This window comes from Plecotus auritus (genome assembly GCF_963455305.1).
Source record: "Plecotus auritus genome assembly, chromosome: 3".
NCBI classification, from domain to species: Eukaryota; Metazoa; Chordata; class Mammalia; order Chiroptera; family Vespertilionidae; genus Plecotus; species Plecotus auritus.
This window is the reverse complement of record NC_137772.1, coordinates 134169710-134189458: the sequence shown is the minus strand read 5'-3', so window position 1 is coordinate 134189458 and position 19749 is coordinate 134169710. Positions and strand designations below refer to the sequence as shown.

The window sequence follows — 19749 nt, the reverse complement described above, 5'->3', positions numbered from 1 at the left end:
CTCCCAAGGGCTCCAATCTTTCTAGTCTTCACATGCTTTCTCCTCCTCCTGTCTCTCCTCTGTGCGTGTCTGGCAAGAATGCTCACCATTGGATTTAAGCTAGAATGGTTGCATTTCAAGATCTTGAACTTAGTTATATTAGCAATGACACTTTTTCCAAATAAGATCACATCCACAGGTCCCAGGGGTTAGAATGCAGACCTGTCTCTGTGGAGACCCCTGCACAGATGTTGGGTCAGCGTGAGTAGGGGCTGGAGCCAGGCAGTGAGTTTGTTTTTCACTCTCCCACAGGCCCTCAGGGACTCGGAGTCCAAGATACCAACAATGACTATGGACGCTTCTCGCCTCCTCAGCATCCTTGAACTCACCACTCCTCTCACAATTGCCAACCTCTGTAGTCCTTCCTGTCTTTGTTCTCCCATCAGCACTGCTATCTCTGCAACTGCCCCCAGCACGCACATGCTGGTGGGGGAGGAGCAGACAGGCGGTGGGGCCAGGCCAGGCCAGGCCAGGAGAGCCCCTGCAGAGTGGGCCTTGAGGCTGGGATGGATCAGCTGTGCTGGACTGGACACTTTTTGGCAAGACAAGGTTATTATTTCAGCTCCTGAGGCTGGCCCTGACCAGGCTGGCATGTTCCATGGCCAGAAAGGCACGTTCCTTCCCTCCCTCTACATGGGGCTCCAAGCCGCCTCCCCAAAGCCAGCCCTGATTAGGTCCACCTGGCTAAGAGTGGGCATTTGTAATCAGGCAGTATTGGTTGGAAGTTCCAGCTTGGCCACTTACCTGTGGAGAGACTTCAGAACAGGGACTTAACTTCTCTGAATTTCTGTTTCCTCAGCCATAAGCACAGACCATAAATCCTTAAGGTGTTGGTCTCAGAAAGCACCTTGTGAAGATACGCAGCATAATGGGTGTGAAAAGCACTTGGCACATTGAATCGAATCACCCTAAGTCTGTTTTGGCACAAGTCACACATGCAAACATATGCACACACAGAGACACACACACTCACTTTTATTATTGATTAACATCATTGCTCCATGGTTTCCTTCTTTCCTAGTTACCCGGTTGCCATGATTTTAATCTGTGTTTGTGGATCCACATATGGTTCCCATAATGGTTCCTGGGTTCTTCCCACATGAGGCAGAGTTCCTCAGCATGGGGACACTGCCGCTTCTCCAGAGTAATGGGGTTCAGTGCAGGTGATGGTTGGCTGACAGCCTGCTGTCCCCAGAACGAGGGATTCTTCTGTGCCTGGTCCTCACACAGCTGCCTCTGCTGACAGCTGAGTGACTTCCACTCATGCCACCTCAGGTGTAAAAACATGCGAGTGCAGCCCTCCTCCCCACCCCGCAGACTACCCTTGGTGAGGACGCTGACTCCCTAGAAATGAGGGTGACACAGCCCTGGTCACTCCCTGGGAGCACAGTGTCTGCCTCTTTGCTGCTCTTTACTACTCATAGTGCGGGTCCTGTTGAGAGTAGCTGTTTTCACAGGCAGGTTTTTCCAAGGCCATCCTGCTCCCCTCCAGATGGCGGTGGCTGAGACATTGGGGACTCTGTTTGCTAATTTGTTTGTCCCAAGTTTGGGAAGAAATCTTACCCCATGAGGAAGGAAGACACTCGCCTCCTTGGCCTGGGAGGGAATGTAATATTTTTCTCACCTTTTAAAGTAGAGAGGGTTTAGTGGCCACTGGAACTGCTGAAATCATAGCCTGGGAGCAAGGAACCCGGGTTCCACTTAGTCCCTGGTTGGCTGTGTGATTCTGGGCAGGTTGCTTCATCTCTCTGGGCTTTAGTTCCCGCTCCTGCACACATGTGGGCTTAGCTCTGATGATTCCTTCAGCCTCTCCTGCTGAGGTTCTGAATTGCTTGTTATCCCGGGGCCTACACTGATCTCTGCGTGTCTGCTGGGTGTTGGGTTCCATTCTGCCGCATCACCTCCCTGGATTCTCTGCTGGCCTGGGGAGTCCACTAGGAAAGCCAGAGAGGAAACCTCCCAGGATGCTTACACCATGGCCCACTTTGTTCTTTTTTATTCATTTATTCAACAAATATTAAAACATGTCAGCCCTGGTCTAGGCACAGAGGAATTTGTTGTGACTAGGGAAATGAAATCCCTACCCTCATGGAGCTTATGTCAGGAGACAGATAATAAACAAGGGATGGAAAGATACTGGTATGCCAGATGGTGGTAAACTGAACATTAAGCAAGGAGGGGGACAAGAGGGTGCCAAGAGAGGGAAGATGGCAATTTCAAATACAGGGGCTGGGAAGGCCCCATCGAGAAAGTGACCACTGATAACGAACACGGGGGTATCACAGAGATGAGAATTCAGAGGAGGGTGCCCAGGGCTCCAGGCTTCCGTGGAGCCTGATATAACAAGCACAGAGCACACCGTGAGCTTGGCCTGGGTCGTGGGCAGGTAATGGTGGAGAGGCTATGAGTGGGAGAATGTGAGGGACTTGTGGGGGGCACACAGAGCTCTGGCCCTTGTCCCCCTGCTGATGGAGCCAGGAAGGCAGCCATGCTGGGCTGTGGGCAGGGCTGAGAGCCAGGCCAGGCCTCAGCTCCCACCCCAAGAGAGCAACCTTTCCCAGGGGGCCTGCCAGTCCCAGGTGGACCGCGCAGCAGCATCCCCACTAGCACTTGTGGGGACAGTCATGTGATCATGTGCTAGTGAGCTGGATGAAAGACTCCCTGCTTCTCTGCCTCCTTCCTCCTCTCCCCTCTCCCCTTGCACAGCTGGAGATAGGAAGAAGGGGTCTGGGGGCAAGAGGGCACCAAGAACCCTGATCATCTGCAGGGCAGTGCCAGGCCCCATCTAAGTGTGAGGAGGGGAGGGTAAGGAGGGGTGAGATCAGCTATGCTGGTGGAGAGGCTCAGGCCGCCCACAAGGAGGCCCTCTACCGATTCCCTGCGTGGAAAGCAGAGGTAGGGAGGCCTTGGTTCAGTTTCAAGGCATATGCACCAACTCTGTCTGGAATTTTCCACTCAGGCCTCCCACCCGACCTGCTCCATCCAGGTCTTGTGGCCCCCCCACTTCCCAGTCCCAGAGGCCTTACAGTGGAAGGCTAAGTGCCAGGAATGGGGCTGGGAGGAAAGTGGCGTCTACGGGGGCTCTTCAGGGTGCCACAGCACCCCACCCGGTTAGCAGCTCTGCCCAAGCAGCCCTGCCTTCTGAGGCCTCCTTTTCTCTTTTCTTCCTCTTCTTCTCCATTTTGTGGAGCCTGTGGCCACCAGGACTCTGCCTGCTGCCTTCTCCCCACCGAGCTTGGAGGCAGCCCTCTGACCACAGTGATAGTCTGTGCACACCTGGGCCCTTCTCCTCCCCCAGAACTGGCCTCCTGCCCAACCCACTGTCCAGAATCTTCCCCAACTCACCTTGCCTCTGCAAGGTGCTATGGTTGAAAGGGAGGTGGGGAGAGACAAGAGACTTGAGTGTGGAAATTCGGGAAAAGGAAAGGCAAACACAGTAAATCAAATCCATTGCCATGTTGGAAGGCAATGTCATTGCAGGGGCTGGATGACAGAGTCCAGCTGCCTGGTCCCGAGCCCTGGGTGGTTATAGGGAGGGGCATGGTGGGTCTTCATGGGCTCCCCCTGCCTGGGATCCAGCTTCTGCCAACACTGCGTAGGCCTCTCCTGACCACCTCCATCTACAGGAAGACACCCATCCCCACGCCCTGGTCTCTCCCACCTACCTCCAAGTCCCATGAGGAGCACTGCAATATTTGGGCTCCGTGAGGGCTTTATAAATAGACTGTGGATCCCCTGCAAAAAAAAAAAAAAAAAAAAAAAAAAAAATCCCTGGCTAAAAATAGCTCTCAGCATCTAGGGGAGGAAAAAAGAAACTGCAGCAAAATTCAACGGGACCAGTGACTTTCCTGCCTCTGATGTTCCGGGTCAGTTACAGCACCGAGAGGGCGGAGGGGACGGCAGGCAGGGTCCTTCAAGGACAGGGGACAGACCTGATAGCGATCCAGAGAAGACACTGTTTCTGTTCCCTGGCTTTGGGTCGTTGGACCCCACTGGTCCCAGCAACCAGGCAGCACTCAAAACAGCATCAGGGGGGGCCAGCCATGACGACCCGAATAGGACGCTGTGTAGGGTGGCCAGGGGACTGGGGACAGGCACAGTAGTAACCCCCAAAACGAGAGTTTAGGGGAGCCTAGGTCAGGCTAGGATCTCATGCTGAAAGTACCTGCCATCCAGACAGCTGCAGAATGGCTGAGGGTGCGTGCAGAGGCGCTGTCTCAAAGAGCTACTGCTTTTGCACTCAACAAGGGGCAAAGAAACCCTTTTGGAAAATGTCATTAGGGGAGTCAGAATGTATGTCCAGGACCTCAATGCAGGGGAAGGGAAAGCCTGTGATCTCATGTAAGACCTCTCTGTGCTGGCAGTAAGCAGAGCTGTGTGGGACTGGCAGCACAGCACGGAGACGTGGATTTGCTTACTGAGAACGCTTTAAGAAGAGTGTTCAGGGTGGGAGCTTATAGCGTCACACACACACACACACACACACACACACACACACACACACACACACCTCCTTTGCTAATGCCAAAAAGCTGGCACAGGGCATTGGAGAAAGCTCGTGCTGCAGCCTGAGAAGAAAGGGTCTGGCCCTCCACGTGGTTGTAACAGGGGCGTATCTGACCCACCGATTTGCCAGAACAGAAGGATGTTGATAAGCTAACTAGTGAATTATTGAGGGCCAGGGGAGCACGCCTGAGGAGAGGTATGGGTGCACCCAGGAAATACACACCATGTCCCCAAACTAAATTTTTACAACTGATGTTCCATCACCGTAGAGGCTGTACACTGGCATGCACACAAAGGCACACACTTATATACACAGAAACATGTAGAAATGTGTTCCTCAAGTGAATTAGGGTTCAGAACACACACCTAGCCCACTGATGATTCCACATGTCCCAATGTTCCCTGGACTCACATCTTTTCTTCTAAACCACTAGGTGGCCACTTGTATGCCTAGAAAAGAAAGGGCTTTTTGATTATTAAAATGCAAACCCCTTCCAAATAACTTGGAGGAGATTAAGCTCTTTCCAAAGCTCATTCACACTTTAGATGAAGAGGATGTAATGAGTGAGGAGGGAGAGGCAGGGATGCCACAGAAATGTTAGGTGGCGAGTTCGTGGTCAGAGGTTCTAACATGCATGTCCCCAGATGAGATCAGCTAACAGGGCGTGAAAAGGGGACACCTGATAGCGCCTACACCACACTTCTGTGCAAGAGCAGGGTAAGTAAAAGGCCCTCTTGGTCATGTTATTTCTTAGCTTCTAGGACTGCCTTACTCAGACTTTTTCTCCCTGAAGAATCCCTTTGCTTCCCCCACCCCAAGATCACAGCCTGATCAGCACCATGGCTTTGGGGTCAACAGAGGCCTCAGAGCTGGCCAGCCGGGCCCAGGCTTGCATTCCCTCCACAACACACCTGGGCAGGAAACATTTTGATTGAGCCAGCCCAGCCCAACTTTACTGTGATCTTGCATAAGCTCTTTTCTCTCGCTTCTTCCCGTGATCTGTCTACAAAATTGGGATGGCAATCTTCATTCCATTTCATACTTAAAAGTCATCTATTGCATAACGGGGTTAAAGTAAATGCATTTTGAGACAGCGGGAGGAAACCCAAACAACGTGAAACAGAAACAACCTCCTCCCCACTGAACCCTAGTTCTTGATGGTGCCTGTGCACATGGAGATTGCAGTGGCGTGTGCGGCTCCACACGGAGAGTTGCAGCATTCTCTGAAGGGCTTTGCTCACCCTCTCCAGTACTTTTCCTCTTCTCAGACCCTCAGTCCTGGCTCCCCCTAGTGGCCAGTAGCCCATAGCACTAACCTGGGATGCTTCCCGCCAAGGTGGTAATTAGCCAATAGTTTAGTTAACAACCACACTCTCTAGTCACTAACGGTGGGAGAAGGGGCCATCCCTGCTTCCTTGGAGATTCAGTTATGCATGCACCCATTGCATTGACTGCTCCCTATGAGCTCGAAAACCCCAGGTTATTGTCTGCATGTTGCTCACTGCACTGGATGTAGATGACAGCCTGGTGTCATCACTGTGTTCTAGGCCAGTGCCCTGACCTGCAGCATCAGCATTACCTGGAAGCCTGATAGAAATGCACATTTTGGGGCTCCTTCTACGACCTACTGAATCAGTAACACTGGGGTTTGGAGCCCAGGAGTCTGCATTTTAACAAGTTCTCCAGATGATTCTGAGAAAGGCCTGGCTTACACAAAGCAAGCCCTCATATTTTATTCCTATTAATGTCCAGAACCTTTTCTTCACTACTGAGGCATTGGACAAAAAGGAAACTGAAAGATACTTCTTCCTTATTCTAAACAATAATGCATTGATTGAAGTAACATATTGATTGGAATAAGGAATACCTCTCCCAGGTTTGCAACTAAGAAAACTCTTCATCCCCCTCCCATTGTCATCCACTTGTTTTGTGTGTGTGTGTGTGTGTGTGTGTGTGTGTGTGTTTCATTAAAACCCAGTTTGGAATGAAGTCTTAGTCATTGAAGCATCTTTGAGCAATGCTTGGAAATTAAGAGCAATGAGGACCCTGTCACCAGGATGTGAGGCAACCTCGCAGAACCCCAACAAGCTGGCTGCAGCCATCAAAAGTAAGCAGGACTGAGAAAGAAACCAGACAGTAGGCAAGTGATTGCTGACACAATGTAAACCTTAGCCCTGTTTTTGGTTTTTTTCTAGCCCTTTGCTGTGAAATGTACCAATTACTGTTGACACGGTTAAGCACAGAGGGCTCCGAATCATTTTGATGAGTTGACTGGTTCTAGGAGGTCAATCTAATTTTATTTTTACTGGCATTTTTAAAAAATGCTTATGCGGGAAAGGAAAATGACTTTTTACATGCTTCAAACATTGAAAAGAAAAGAGTTCGTGACAAATGAGCCACAGTGCAGGACACCACACTGAACTGGTCACTGTTCCTTTCAGGCGGGATCTTGGAGGTCATTGAAATCAACCCCCTGTTTGACCAAGGAGGAAACTGAGGTCGAGAGTTGAAGGCTTACCCTGGATGCAAAAAAAGGTTGTGCACAAGGTCCCCTAACCACCTACTCCCTCCTAACCCCAGGTCCAATTAGCAGGTAGGAGTTCAAGATCACTCAGCTGGATTCTTGGCCTGGCGAGATTCTGGAAAGTCTCTGTGACTGGTTGGTATTTGAATTGGGAAAACATTTTATCAAAAGAACCTGATCTCTTGTCATGTCAGGTCCCAGCCTCAGTGGATAATTTCCCTCCACAGAGATCAAATTGGGAAACGAGTTCCCAGGATTCCAGGCTTCGGTGTGGAATTTCCAGGGCAGTTGCCTGCTGCTTCCTGCTGCTCTGTTGCCTCTTCTGGGTGGTTGAGGACACCTCACAGGCAAGGGTTGCCCACTAGACTTCAGAGACCAGGAGACCGGGGAGCCTTTGAAGCCTGGGCTTCCCTTACATCCGCCCAGGATCTCTGAGCAGCATGTTTACTACTGCACATGGCACCTCCTCTTTGTGCTTGAGTATGAACAATGGGGCAGGCATCAGCCAGTTCGCTGGACATCCAGCCACACCAGGGCTGCTGGGGAAGAGACCCTGGCGGCCCCAGAGGAAGGGCAGTGCAGACTCATGGCCCTGAATGGATTCACACAGTAAGTGTGGTTGCTCATGCAAAGACCTCATGGAATGACCCAAGTGTTGCCTCAGGAGCTCTTCCAACCAGGAGGTGCCATAGACCCCCAAGGGCAGCTCCGAGGGCCTTTGTTTCCCATCAGTCCTGTGGGAGAAATACAAGTGACAGTGCTCCTTCTAGTGGAGTTGTCAGAAATGGAAGGTGGCTCTGAATCTTAAATGAAGAAGGCACCTGCTGGAACTTACTGAGCTAAGAAGAAGGCCCAAAGATTCTCATGCAAGTCATTTTAAGTAATAGCTAAAGCTTTTGGAGGAAGTCATCTTGTTTTGTCTTTTATCACCTCCAGCATGGAAGGCTGTGGCTGCTGGGAAAAGCAGTCTTGAGCTCTGGCTGTAGGCCTCGGGGGCAGTAACAAGCCAGCAGCCAGTGGGCCAGGAGCACTAGCCTCCTACACAGGAAGTCTCTTCCAGCCTTCGCAGCACTGAAGACAAATCCCTTTCACTTCTCTGGGGCTTGTTTTTCTCCATATGTTGGTGGTGGTGTGTGCAGGTCAACCAGCCTCTCTCCCGTATCTGAGATGCTCTAAAAGGCCGTGACTCTCCAATGAGCTCACAGTCTAGCTCATCCAGGAGGAAGCCGCAGCTTGACCTTCTCTGCTTGGAGAGAGCCTGACAGTCACCACATACCTTCACAAACATCACTGCACTTTGCTCTTATAACGACCATCCAATGCATCTTATTCTGATCTCTCCCATCTGCCCTGACCACCATGTTGACTCTGTCTTCTGAGATTGAGCTCAAGAGATGAAGGATCCCCTCTGCGGCCACAGAGCCAAAGAGTCCAGATCAATGGGTCAATCATGTCTGTTACCTTGAGCTTAGAACCAGTGAAAGTGAGAATTTCACTCCTCCTTTGCAGAAGAGTGAATCCATGTGATTCATCGCATAATCTATATATCTAAAAGCCTAAGCGACCATCACAACTGAACGGATGACTGAACAGGCTGCGTGGGGCGACCAGACCGCCGGGGCGGGGGCGGGGAGGGGGCAGTGAGGAACAACCAAATGACTGAACAGCAGGCTGCATGGGGCAACCAGGCCGGCAGGGATGGCAGTTGGGGGTGACCAGGCCAATGGGGGGGGGGCAGTTAGAGGCGATCAGGCAGGCAGGAAGGTGAGCAGTTCGGAGCCAGTGGTCCTGGATTGTGAGAGGGATGTCTGGATTGGAGAGGGTGAAGGCTGGGCTGAGGGGACCCCCTCGGTGCATGAATTTCGTGCACTGGGCCTCTAGTAGTTAAATAATGATGATGATGATTAACACACATATATTTACTATAGACCAGGTATAGTTCTAATCACTGCATTTGTATATTTACTCATTTGATCATCACAACAAGCTTATGTCATAGATAATCCATAAATGTGCCATTCTTGCCTGAATACCAGAATAATTTTAACAAGAGCCAAAGTCACCTGGTTATTATAACTGCCTGCCACCAGCTACAGATACTTAAAAATAATTTAATCAATACGGATCTCCCTAGGCAAAAGGAGAGGGTTTTTCTTTTCCATCATAAACCTGCAAATCAGTTTGCCCTCAGTTACCCACGTGATGGAGTTAAAAATCTCAGAATTACTAGGTGGGAAGAGACTTTGGAGATTACTATTTGGCCAAATTCTCCATTTCTCAGATGAATCAGTGAAACATCTTGATGCTTCTCGCACAGTGGGTTTAGTGACGAGGCCAGGACTGGTCCCCAGGTCTCCAGACTTTCACCCCAAAACTCTTTCTGCTGTTCCATGCTGTGGCCACACACATGAGCTGATGCACAGCTCCAAGACCTCCCCGCTGTGGCCCTGTGAGCTCCCTGGTCTTCAGCAAGCACAACTGAGCTCAAGAAGTACAATCGTTCTGATACCAGCCTAGGGCAAACCAGTCCTGTGCCACCTCACCTAAAACAAAGACAATGTCACCCGGAAATGGTGCATTCCGAAGGCAGACAGATGGGAGAGCAGGGACAGGCTGAGGGCAGCCTATGACATCAGGCCTTCTGCTCACAGCACGAGGGGTGACCTCTTCCTTTACCCGTCCACTTTGCACGAGGCCTCCATGATCCCACCCTACTGGCTACGATTTGGTTGGCGGTCCCCTGGTCTGAGGGTGCTTGAGAGTTCTCTGGGCACTTTGCTCTGGGTGGTCTGACACTTGGCGGAGAAGCAGACTCCCTATGCTCTAGTTTGAGGGGAGGGTGAGAAACGTGCAGAGGGTAGTGAATAAAATCAGAGGGTGGATGTGTGGAGGGAGGGAAGAGTGAGAGCCTGAGCATGAATCACAAACTCAGATCAGCCCATCCTAGACGTGGAGTCAGGAAATCAGACAGGGCAGTGACGACAACTGCCAGTGTCCACTGGCTTCAGAGAGAAGGCTGAGGGGCTGGTGGAGGTGGGGGGGTCACACTCTGCTGGGCTTGCTGAGGTCAGGGAGGAAAGCCTGCTCAGCTGGAGGAGGCCAGCCCACAGGCCAGCTTGCGGGGGCATCACCAGGCTTCCAGCAACAGCCAGAAAGGGTCCAGCCTCAGGTCTTTCCTTTCTCCACACAGCTCTCAAACCCACACTCCGGGAGTCATCCTTGCCTCACTCTCTCTCACCTATGTCTAATTCGTCCTGCTGGCTCTCTCTTCACATTCTCCGGAATCTGCCCACTTTTCACCACCTCCACTGTGGACAGACTGGCCCATACCACCATCCACTCTCACCTAGATTATTGAAACAGCTTCCTAACTGGTCATTCCCTTAAAATTCATGTCCAATTATATCACTTTTCTGATCAGACCTGAAGGAATGGCTTCCACTCCAAATCCAAGTACAAGCACAGTCCTTTTAGGCACCTATAAGGCCCTGTGTGGCCAGCCCCACCCTTCACCACCCAGCTGTCATGGGCCTCATCTCCAGCTCCTCTCCTGCTTGCTCCCTGCTCTGCAGCCATTCTGGCCTCCTTGCTGTTCCTAGAAGGTGCCAACAAGGCGCCCACCTCAGGGTCTTTGCATGTGCTATGCCTTCTGCCTAGAGTACCTCCTCCCTCCCCCCAACCCTCAGGTACCTACATGGCTCACTCTTGACCTCCTCTAGCCTTCTAGGTCAGGCTTTCCCCATCTGCCTTATTTTAAGCTGATCCCACCCCACCCCTGCCCACTCCTGCTGTATTTCATAGTCCCCTTTATTATTTTCCTCTATTGCATTTATACTTACGTATAATACACTGAGTGGCCAGATTATTATGATCTCTGAACACATAATAATCTGGCCACTCAGTGTATATCCTATATAATAAAAGGCTAATATGCAAATTGTCCCCTTGACCAGGAGTTCGACCAGCAGGCAGGTTGGCCAACCGCCCATGTCCCTCCCCCTGGTCAGGCTGGCCAGACCCCACCCATGCACGAATTCATGCACTGGGCCTCATATATATATATATATATATATATATATATATATATATATATACACACACACACACACACACACACACTCTGAGTGGCCTTATTATTATGCACCAGAGATTATAATAATCTGGCCACTCAGTGTATATTAGTTATTTGTTGTGTCAATTGCCTGCCTACCTAACAGAACTTAACCTTCATAAAGGTATGGGTGTTTGTTGGTTTTATTCATTGGCTCAGTGCAGAGTAGGCACTCAATGAACATTGTTAAATACAGAAACAAGCACATGAAAGATACAGCTTAGGATATAGACCTTCACACAGGAGATGTAATGTCAGAGTAATGGCGTTTCTTTAGTAAGAAGAGAATCCTGGGACAGAAAACGGTGTGTGTGTGTGTGTGTGTGTGTGTGTGTGTGTGTGTGTGTGTGTGGTGTGTGTTTTGCTGGGGTTTGACAACCACCTTCACTTGTAGTAAACAATGTGTGAGTTCTTGGTAATTTGTGCATCTGATACTATGATTTATAATAAGCAACACATATTTGATCTTGGTCCCTATTTCTAGCTTAGAGCTCCTAAATCTCTTGGAATTTCCTAAGTGATGAAAGTGATGGAAGAGTCTTGCTATGTGAATGAGGTGACTTTTGGAAAGCACCTATGGATAGGGGCTGGTGGTCAGGAGAAACAACCATGTGACTAGAGGGTTAGAACTTCCAGTCCCACCCCCTGACCTCCAGGCCTATGTGTGAAGCCTCCACAAAAACTCATGGGATTCAGAGAGGTTACAGTTGGCAAACATGTAGAGGTTGGGAGAGTGGCTCCGAGAAAGGTCATGGAGGCTCCGCTCCCCTTCCCACACACCTTGCCCATGCCTCTCTGCCATCTGGCTGTTGCTGGCTCATATCTGTAATGATACACCAGTGATCTAGTAAATAAAATGTCTCTCTGAGCTCTGTTAGCCACTCCAGTGAATTAATTGAACCCGAGGAGGAGGTTATGGGAACCTCTAATTTATAGCCAGTCATCAGAAGCACTGGACTTGCGATTGGCATCCAAAAGGGAGTGGGGGGAGCAGTGTCTGAGAATTACTTGTTGGTGTTGAGAAACCCCTCTCCCAGCATTGGAATTGGGTGCAGGTATGAAAGTGTCTTAACTGTATCTACTAACCAGAGTCATTTAGTCATTCACTTCATCTAGTCATGTCCTCACTCACGGGTTCACCAGACACTTTGTGAGTGATGATTCCATGTCAGGAGCTCTGCTGGACATCAGACGGGCATGTGGCTAAGGCTCAGGTCCCTGCTGCTGAGACTTCTGCAGCATGGTAACAAAGCGGGGCACTCAGAAGGTATCTGGGGGATTCTTGACATGAAAGTGGACCATAACTCCAGCAACACCATGGCGAAAGTAAATTCAGGGCAGGAAAATCAACCTTGTGTTTTGTCACTAAGAGGAAAAGCTACTTGGATGAGAGTCTACTTGTGGGAGCAGCCTCGCAGGACCTGAGGGGAGGTAAGTGGGTGAGAAGGAGGGACTTCCCAGAAGTGACCTTGCTGTTCTTCCCTGAGGACCAGCCAGGAGGGAAGGGCTGTCGGTGACAAGAAGAGCAGTGTGGGTCACACACTAGGAAGCAGGCCCACCTGTTACCGGGAGACCTGCATACAGTACCTCTGGGCCCTGGGAGAGCCATGGGGAATGGAACTCCAACCTTGACATTTGCCTGAAGTCTTGTACATATAAGAGGCAGACAACTCCTAGACCATGGGTTACACATTTTGCCTTCTTGGAGTATCCCCTGTCAGGGTGGGGGCTGCTGCCCAGGGCAATCAAGCACCTATTCTGATGATCTGTAGGCGGCGCCCAGGAAGCTGGCCAGGTGTCCTAGCATGCTGGAGACCTGCCTGATTTTGTCATGCCTACTTAATTTGTCTGCCTAACTTAGCTGTTGATGTGTTCATATAGCAAAACACATAGCCTCTGAGACTTTGCCATATGTTTATTTGTTAGTCTTCCATGGCCACTTTTTTCCTGGATGGGTCTGTGGCATGCACTTTCTGGCATCCCTTGACCTCTGACCTCCCCATACCTGGTCTCTTGCCCACACCACCAGCTTTCACTTCCCCATACAACCTCACTCCAACTTTCTGGGCCCATCTTTAACGCTGGAGGGCTCGGTCTCAGCTTTTCGTAGCTGTCACTGCTGTGGGAGGCCACAGAGGGGTGTCAGGCCAGATCACCTAAGGAGGGATCCCATCTTCTGAAGAAGTCAAGGGTCCAGGCCCTCTGTCCAGCCGCTATCAGACCTACGTGTAGGTGTCCTTGCTTGGACCACTGTGCCAGCCTTTTCCCTGTCAGGGAGGAATCAGAACATAAGGAGTGTAGTTAGTGACACCAGGGTGAGCTGCAAGAGGAATGGCACCAAGAAACCTGGGAACGCCTCTGGCTTTTCCCTCAGCTGCCCTGGCATTTGAACAATGGTCCCTCACTCAGCCCCTATTCTTGTTTGCTCAAACCACATCACGGGCCCCACAAGGGCCCCTGCAACCCATCGGGCCCTGCTGAGCACATGAAGCTGGAAGTCGTCCTGCGGAAGTTGCCTTTGTATACTGTGTCTTTAGCTATCCTCCTTTAGCGGCCCCTTCATCCTCCAGGGATAGCATTCAGCTTGACTCCAGGCCCTGGGAAGTAAGGCTCCATACAATCTACCCAGCCGGGGCCCCTGCTGTCTAACACCCAGCACCGTCCACCCTGGTCCCAGGACCCATCTCTGACCCTCAGTGTATGTCAGGCATAATCTTCCTCAGGGAAGAGTTCTCCCCACGGCCACGGCCTGGCTCCTCCCTCAGCCAGTGAGGGACGACCAAATGACTGAACAGCAGGCTGCGTGGGGTGACCAGACTGGCAGTGAGGGGGGGGGGCAGTTAGGGTGATCAGGTCAGCAGGCAGAGGCAGTTACGGGTGATCTGTCTGGCGGGGTGGGGGGAAGTTAGGGGCGATCAGGCAGGTGAGCAGTTAGGAGCCAACGGTCCTGGATTGTGAGAGGGATAGGGCCTAAACCAGCAGTCAGACATCCCCCGTGGGGTTCCAGATTGGAGAGGGTGCAGGCTGGGCTGAGGGGACCCCCTCATGCACGAATTTCATGCACCAGGCTTCTAGTTTAAATATAATAGGCATCCTCTATGCCAAATACACGTAGACCAAGGTACAAAGTCATGATATTGCAACACACCAAGGATAAAGAGAAGATGTTAACTCCAAGTTGAAAAAAAATGTCACATACAAAGAAATCAGAAAAGTATCAACTTCTCATGGCAAGGCCGGGTGTTCAGAAGCAACAGAGCAATGCCTTCAAAATTCTGAAGAAAAATGACATCTATTCTGAAATTTTACACTGTCTAATCATTAATGAAATTTTAGAATTAAATAAAGGCGTGCAAAGTTTCAAAAATGTATCTGCCCTTTACCCTTTCCTATAAAATTTGTGGAAGGTTTGCCTCATCAAAAGAAGAAACACCATGAAAGAAAAGATGTGCAGGGAAATGGAGAGAAGGCAGTGAATCTCAGGACACAGCTGTGCTGAGGCTTAGACAGCAGGCAAGACTGGAGAGAGAGAATGGGAGGCTCCGGAATGCAAGACTCCAGGGGAAAGGAACCCAGAGAAAGCCTGATGCTTCAACCACATGGACAATCGCATTTAGATGGGTTTTCCAACTCTGTTGGGGAGTTTGGAAAGAGTTATAAATAGGTACACAGAAAATTAAGCAGGTGAAGAAAATTAGGGAATTATCAACAAAATGTTTACAAGAGATTAAGTGAACATTGTCATAGTACACTGCTTGGCAATGCAGAAAATAATATTTGATAGTAATGATAAATATATACATTAAACATTGACTTAACCAATCAATTATGTTGGAAGCAGAGAAAGTGGGCATATAGTTTCATACAAAGATAAAAGGTAATGTCCCCAGGGTAAAGTCAGTCCTTATAGCAGCCTGCAAGGCCCTACACAATAGTGATGGCCCAACTTTGCATTCTAATCTTATTCCTTATTGCTGTCCCCTTGACACCTTGCTCCAGAAACAGGGGCTACTTTGCTGTGCTGTTCCTCAGTTACACCATCTGTACTCCCACCGCAGGGCCTTTGCACTTGCTATTCCCTTTGCTTAGAATCCCGTCCCTCCACACACCCACAGGGCTCGTCCTCCCGTCCTTCACCTTAGAGATAAAACACTTAGCCCTTCCACCTTGCGCCACGTTTGCCCTTTCCCATGTCACCCCAGTTTTGCACTCACCACATTCCCCCACCACAGGGGGAACATATCTTTGGACACGCTGTTCTCTCTGCCTGAAATGCTGTTTCAAGAACCGTTCCCTATTTACCTCCTGTTCATCATTCAAATATCAGCTAAAGAGCCATTAGTCAAAGCCCCCTATCTTAGGGTCTTATAGTACAGGTATGTGGATCTCTGTATTTTGTAACATTTGCCACAATTGCAATTTTACATTTGGGCTTATTGGATTAACATCTGTTTCCACCCCCACCATTGACACTAACACCCCCACACAATCATAAGCTCCATTAAAGCAGGAAATCATTTGTTTTATTTACCACTAGAGGCCCGGTGCATGAAAATTCATGCACTGGAGAGGGAGTCCCTCAGCCCGGCCTGCCTCCTCTCTCAGTCCGGGAGACATCAGGGGCAGGAGGTGACCCAGCGATCAGGGGAAGGCAACACCCCATCACACTTCTGCTGCTGCCACTGCCGAGAGCACAAGCCTCAGCTGGCCCTGGTTACCTGAGCCTCGGGCGGCTCTGGGCAGCTGGGCAGCCACCATCCAAGGCTTGCCTGCGCCTCAGGCCAGCTCTGGGTGGCTGGGGTGCTGAAGGGACTGGGGGACTCCGGAGGCAGGTGCGCGGAGTGGCTGGCCCACCTGAGGGTGGGCCTGGCCTGGCTGCGCGCCTGCCACCCTGGCAGAGCTGAGGGGACTGGGCGCCACTATCTTGTGGCTGTGGGCGCCACCATCTTTGAGGGTGTGGCAGTCAATTAGCATATTCCCTCCTTATTGGCTGTGGGCACTGCCATCTTTGAGGGTGGGGCAGTCAATTAGCATATTCCCTCATTGGCTGTGGGTGCTGCCATCTTTGGGACAGCATGAGGGTCAATTAGCATATTCCCTCTTTATTAGATAGGATTATATCCTTATTGTCTATACATAGTAGAGGCTCAATAAATACATATGGAATAATTTGTTGAAATACTTCCTTTTATTACTGCAACAACCAATATGTATGCTTGGGTATAACAATTAGTCATCTGTCTCATCTCTACCCTACAATTCTAGGACTAGGAGACCACATGCTTTTTCTCTAAAGCCCTGCCACTCACTCTCTCTAGACGTCCAGTCCCATCTTCACACATAAATTCTGGAAATATGTATTCACATAAAAGACACAAAAGACTATGTGTTGTATGGGGTTTCTATCCTGGCGAGCTAACATATTATAAATCCTTCCTCACACTTTGCCTTCTAAACACAATCATTCACAATATATCTCCTGTACTTCACATATGATCTTCAAATATGTAATCTTCCTTCATACTTCAGCTCAGACTCCATTGGTTGAATTCCAGTGCACAACTGATTGAGGCTGAAGATTCCCCATTGTAAACAAAACTGATGATTTTTATCTTGTCTTAGTGCTATTAAGTTTAACACCTATGCTCTCTTTCCCCTTATTTTTGTAAAATAAGGGCACAAATGCAACAAAAAGAGAAAAGATGGTGACACTGAATGGCTGACAGGGCCACCATAAGAATGACCATTTGTCAGCAAATGAGCAAAATTCTAAATCCAGCATGAGATAGAGGACTCGGGGGTTCTAAATGTGAGCATCTAATGTTGAGCTCACTTGTTTACACTACCTGATAATCCAGTACTAATATAAGCCTTTGCTGAGTAAAACAAGTTTGAATCCATCCAGTTTTATTTCTACTTATTTAGAATTGTATGACAAACCAAATATTCTTAAAGTTCGTTCTAAAGAACTAGAGGCCCATGCGCTGGTGGGCACCCTTGGCCTGGCCTGTGGGGCTCAGAAGAAACCAGCAGTTCTACATCCCCTGAGGGATGTAGTAGTGTGGGAAGCGGCAGGTGGCCAGGGAGGAGCCCAAGCCCATCCTGGCCCCACTGTGCCTGCCACCGCCGCCGCTCAGTAGGCTCGCTGCCACTCCACTGCAGTCTCTACACGCCCATCCTAGAGCGATACTGGTACATCCATGATCAAGAAGCAGCTGCGGGCTCCCACCCAGTCAGTCCTGATGCTGGTCCCAGTCTGGATGGGAGGGGCGTGCAGGGGGAGTATCCGAGGGAGAGGCTCGTGCTGCCGCAGCAACACTCACCAGCCATGAGCCTAGCGTCTGGCACCCATTAGTCAGCTGAGTGGCGCTCCCACTGTGGGAGCGCACTGACCACCAGGTGGCAGTTCCTGCATTGAGCATCTGCCCCCTGGTGGTCAGTGCACATCACAGCTACCAGTTGACCAGTCGAACAGTCGAACGGCCAACTGGTCGAATGGTAACTTAGGCTTTTATGTATATAGATAAGACTATCAGGTGTCTTCTTTTACATTAACTCCCCTCAGACACAAGCTAAAATAGCCATGGGGAGTCTTAATTTTTTTATGCCTGCATTATAATGCAACTAGAGGCCCGATGCATGAAGATTCATGCAAGAATGAGCCTTCCTTCCCCTGGCTGTCCGCACCAACTTTGCTACGGCCGGAGCCGCCTTTCAGCCTTCCCATGCTGCCTAGAGGCCCTGAGTGGCTGGGGCAGTGCGGGCTGCTCGGTGCCTGTGTATGCAAATTAATATGCCATCTTTGTTGGGTTAATTTGCCTACTCACTCCTGATTGGCTGGTGGGTGTCATGAAGGTATGGTCAATTTGCATCTTTCTCTTTTATTAGTATAGATTACACAACTAAAGCTGAGAGTTTTCATTTATGTATTATTAAAATACTCCTTCCTTTGCCCCCAAAGCAGTCTCTGGCAATAGCTATGAGGGATCACGTCTTCCATTGGGCTGCAGTCCCAGAGTGTGGACCTTGCTACATCAGCAGGGGAAAGCTGGGACCACGATCTGAATGCTCCTCCCTTCTGCTGGACCCAGTGTGAATCACTGGCCCTCTCAATCTCCTGTCTATACTCGCTGCTCTTGTCACTGTTTTCAGAGTTAGGCTCAAAAGCTTTTTCACAACCATTCTTGCCATTTCTGTGAGTGATGTGGAATCTGGCATTCCTTGAAACCTTGAGCTTGATAAAATTTTGTTCCCTTCGGGTACATCACCAAATCCCTGTGCATCCCCAGATCGGTGGAGAAGTGGCATATGGCACGTTGGAGACTATGGTTTATATGCAGACACCCACAGGAAAACTGTCAGGATTTGTGTCCACCACTATATATTTTTTTACAGTTTTATTGATCTACTAGAGGCCTGGTGCATGGTTTCGTGCACCGGTGGGGTCCCTCAGCCTGGCCTGCAGGGTTTGAGCTGAAACTGGCTCTCCCACATCCCCCAAGGGGTCCTGAATTGAGAGAGGGTGCAGGCCAAGAGACCCCACCAGTGCACAATCAGGGCTGGGAGGGACCGTGGGAGGGCTCCAGGGCATGTCTGGCCCATCTCGCCCAGTCCCAATCGGTTGGACCCCAGCAGCAAGCTAACCTACTGGTCAGAGCATCTGCTCCCTGGTGGTCAGTGTGCATCATAGTAACTGGTCGAACAGTCTAACGGTCGGACACTTAGCATATTAGGCTTTTATTATACAGGATAATTGACATACAGCACTATATAATTTAAAGGTTAACTTACATATATTGTGAAATGATCACCACATAAGTTTAGTTAATATCCATCATCTCATATAGCTACAAAAGAAAAAATTGCCTTCTTCCTTGTGTTGAGCACTCTTAGGATCTACTCTCTTCACAACATTCAAATATACTATACAGCAGTGTCAGCTATAGTCATCATGTTGTACATTACATCCTAGTACTTACTTACTTAAAACTAGAAGTTTTTACCTTCACCCAATCCCCCTACCTTGCCTCTGATAACCATTAATCTGATCTCTTTTTCTGTGAGTTTGGTGTTATTTATTTATTTTTATTTTTCTATTCCACATGTGAGATCATACAGTATTTATCTTTCTCTGTGTGACTTATTTCACTTAACACAATGCCCTCAACTCCAACCCTGTTGTCACAAATGGCAAGATTTCCTTCTTTTTATGACCAAATAATATTCCACCATTATCTTTAAGACCAAATGTAGGTTATAATCTATATATATAAAAGCCTAATATGCAAATTGCCCCCTTGGAAGTTCATACAGGAGACCGATCGCTCGCTATGACATGCACTGACCACCAGGGGGTGGTGCGGAGTGAAGAAGGCCCCGGCCAGCAGTGGAAGGCCCCAATCAGCCCTGATCGCCAGCCAGGCCTAGGGACCCTACCCATGCATGAATTTCGTGCACTGGGCCTCTAGTTTTCAATAAAAATGCAAATTAAACAAGATACTATTTCATGCCCATCAAATTAACAGTCCCCCTCCTCAACTAAATTAGATTATTCAGAACTGGTTCGTA

The 19749-nt window shown here is 49.5% G+C and overlaps 1 protein-coding gene across 3 annotated transcripts in view; it reads right to left on the bottom strand.

Annotated features, from left to right (window-relative positions):
- KCNA6 (potassium voltage-gated channel subfamily A member 6) overlaps positions 1 to 19749 on the bottom strand; it is a 59324-nt gene that overhangs the window by 14282 nt on the left and 25293 nt on the right. Inside the window, exon 3 of one of the 3 annotated variants that reach the window (XR_013960075.1) lies at positions 13080 to 13448. The exons of 1 other annotated variant lie outside the window; for it this stretch is intronic. The gene's annotated coding sequence lies outside the window, so the exon portion shown is untranslated. Of the gene's footprint in view, positions 1 to 13079; positions 13449 to 19749 lie in introns of those variants that run through there. One more of the 3 variants, XM_080659093.1, reaches the window with a different exon arrangement.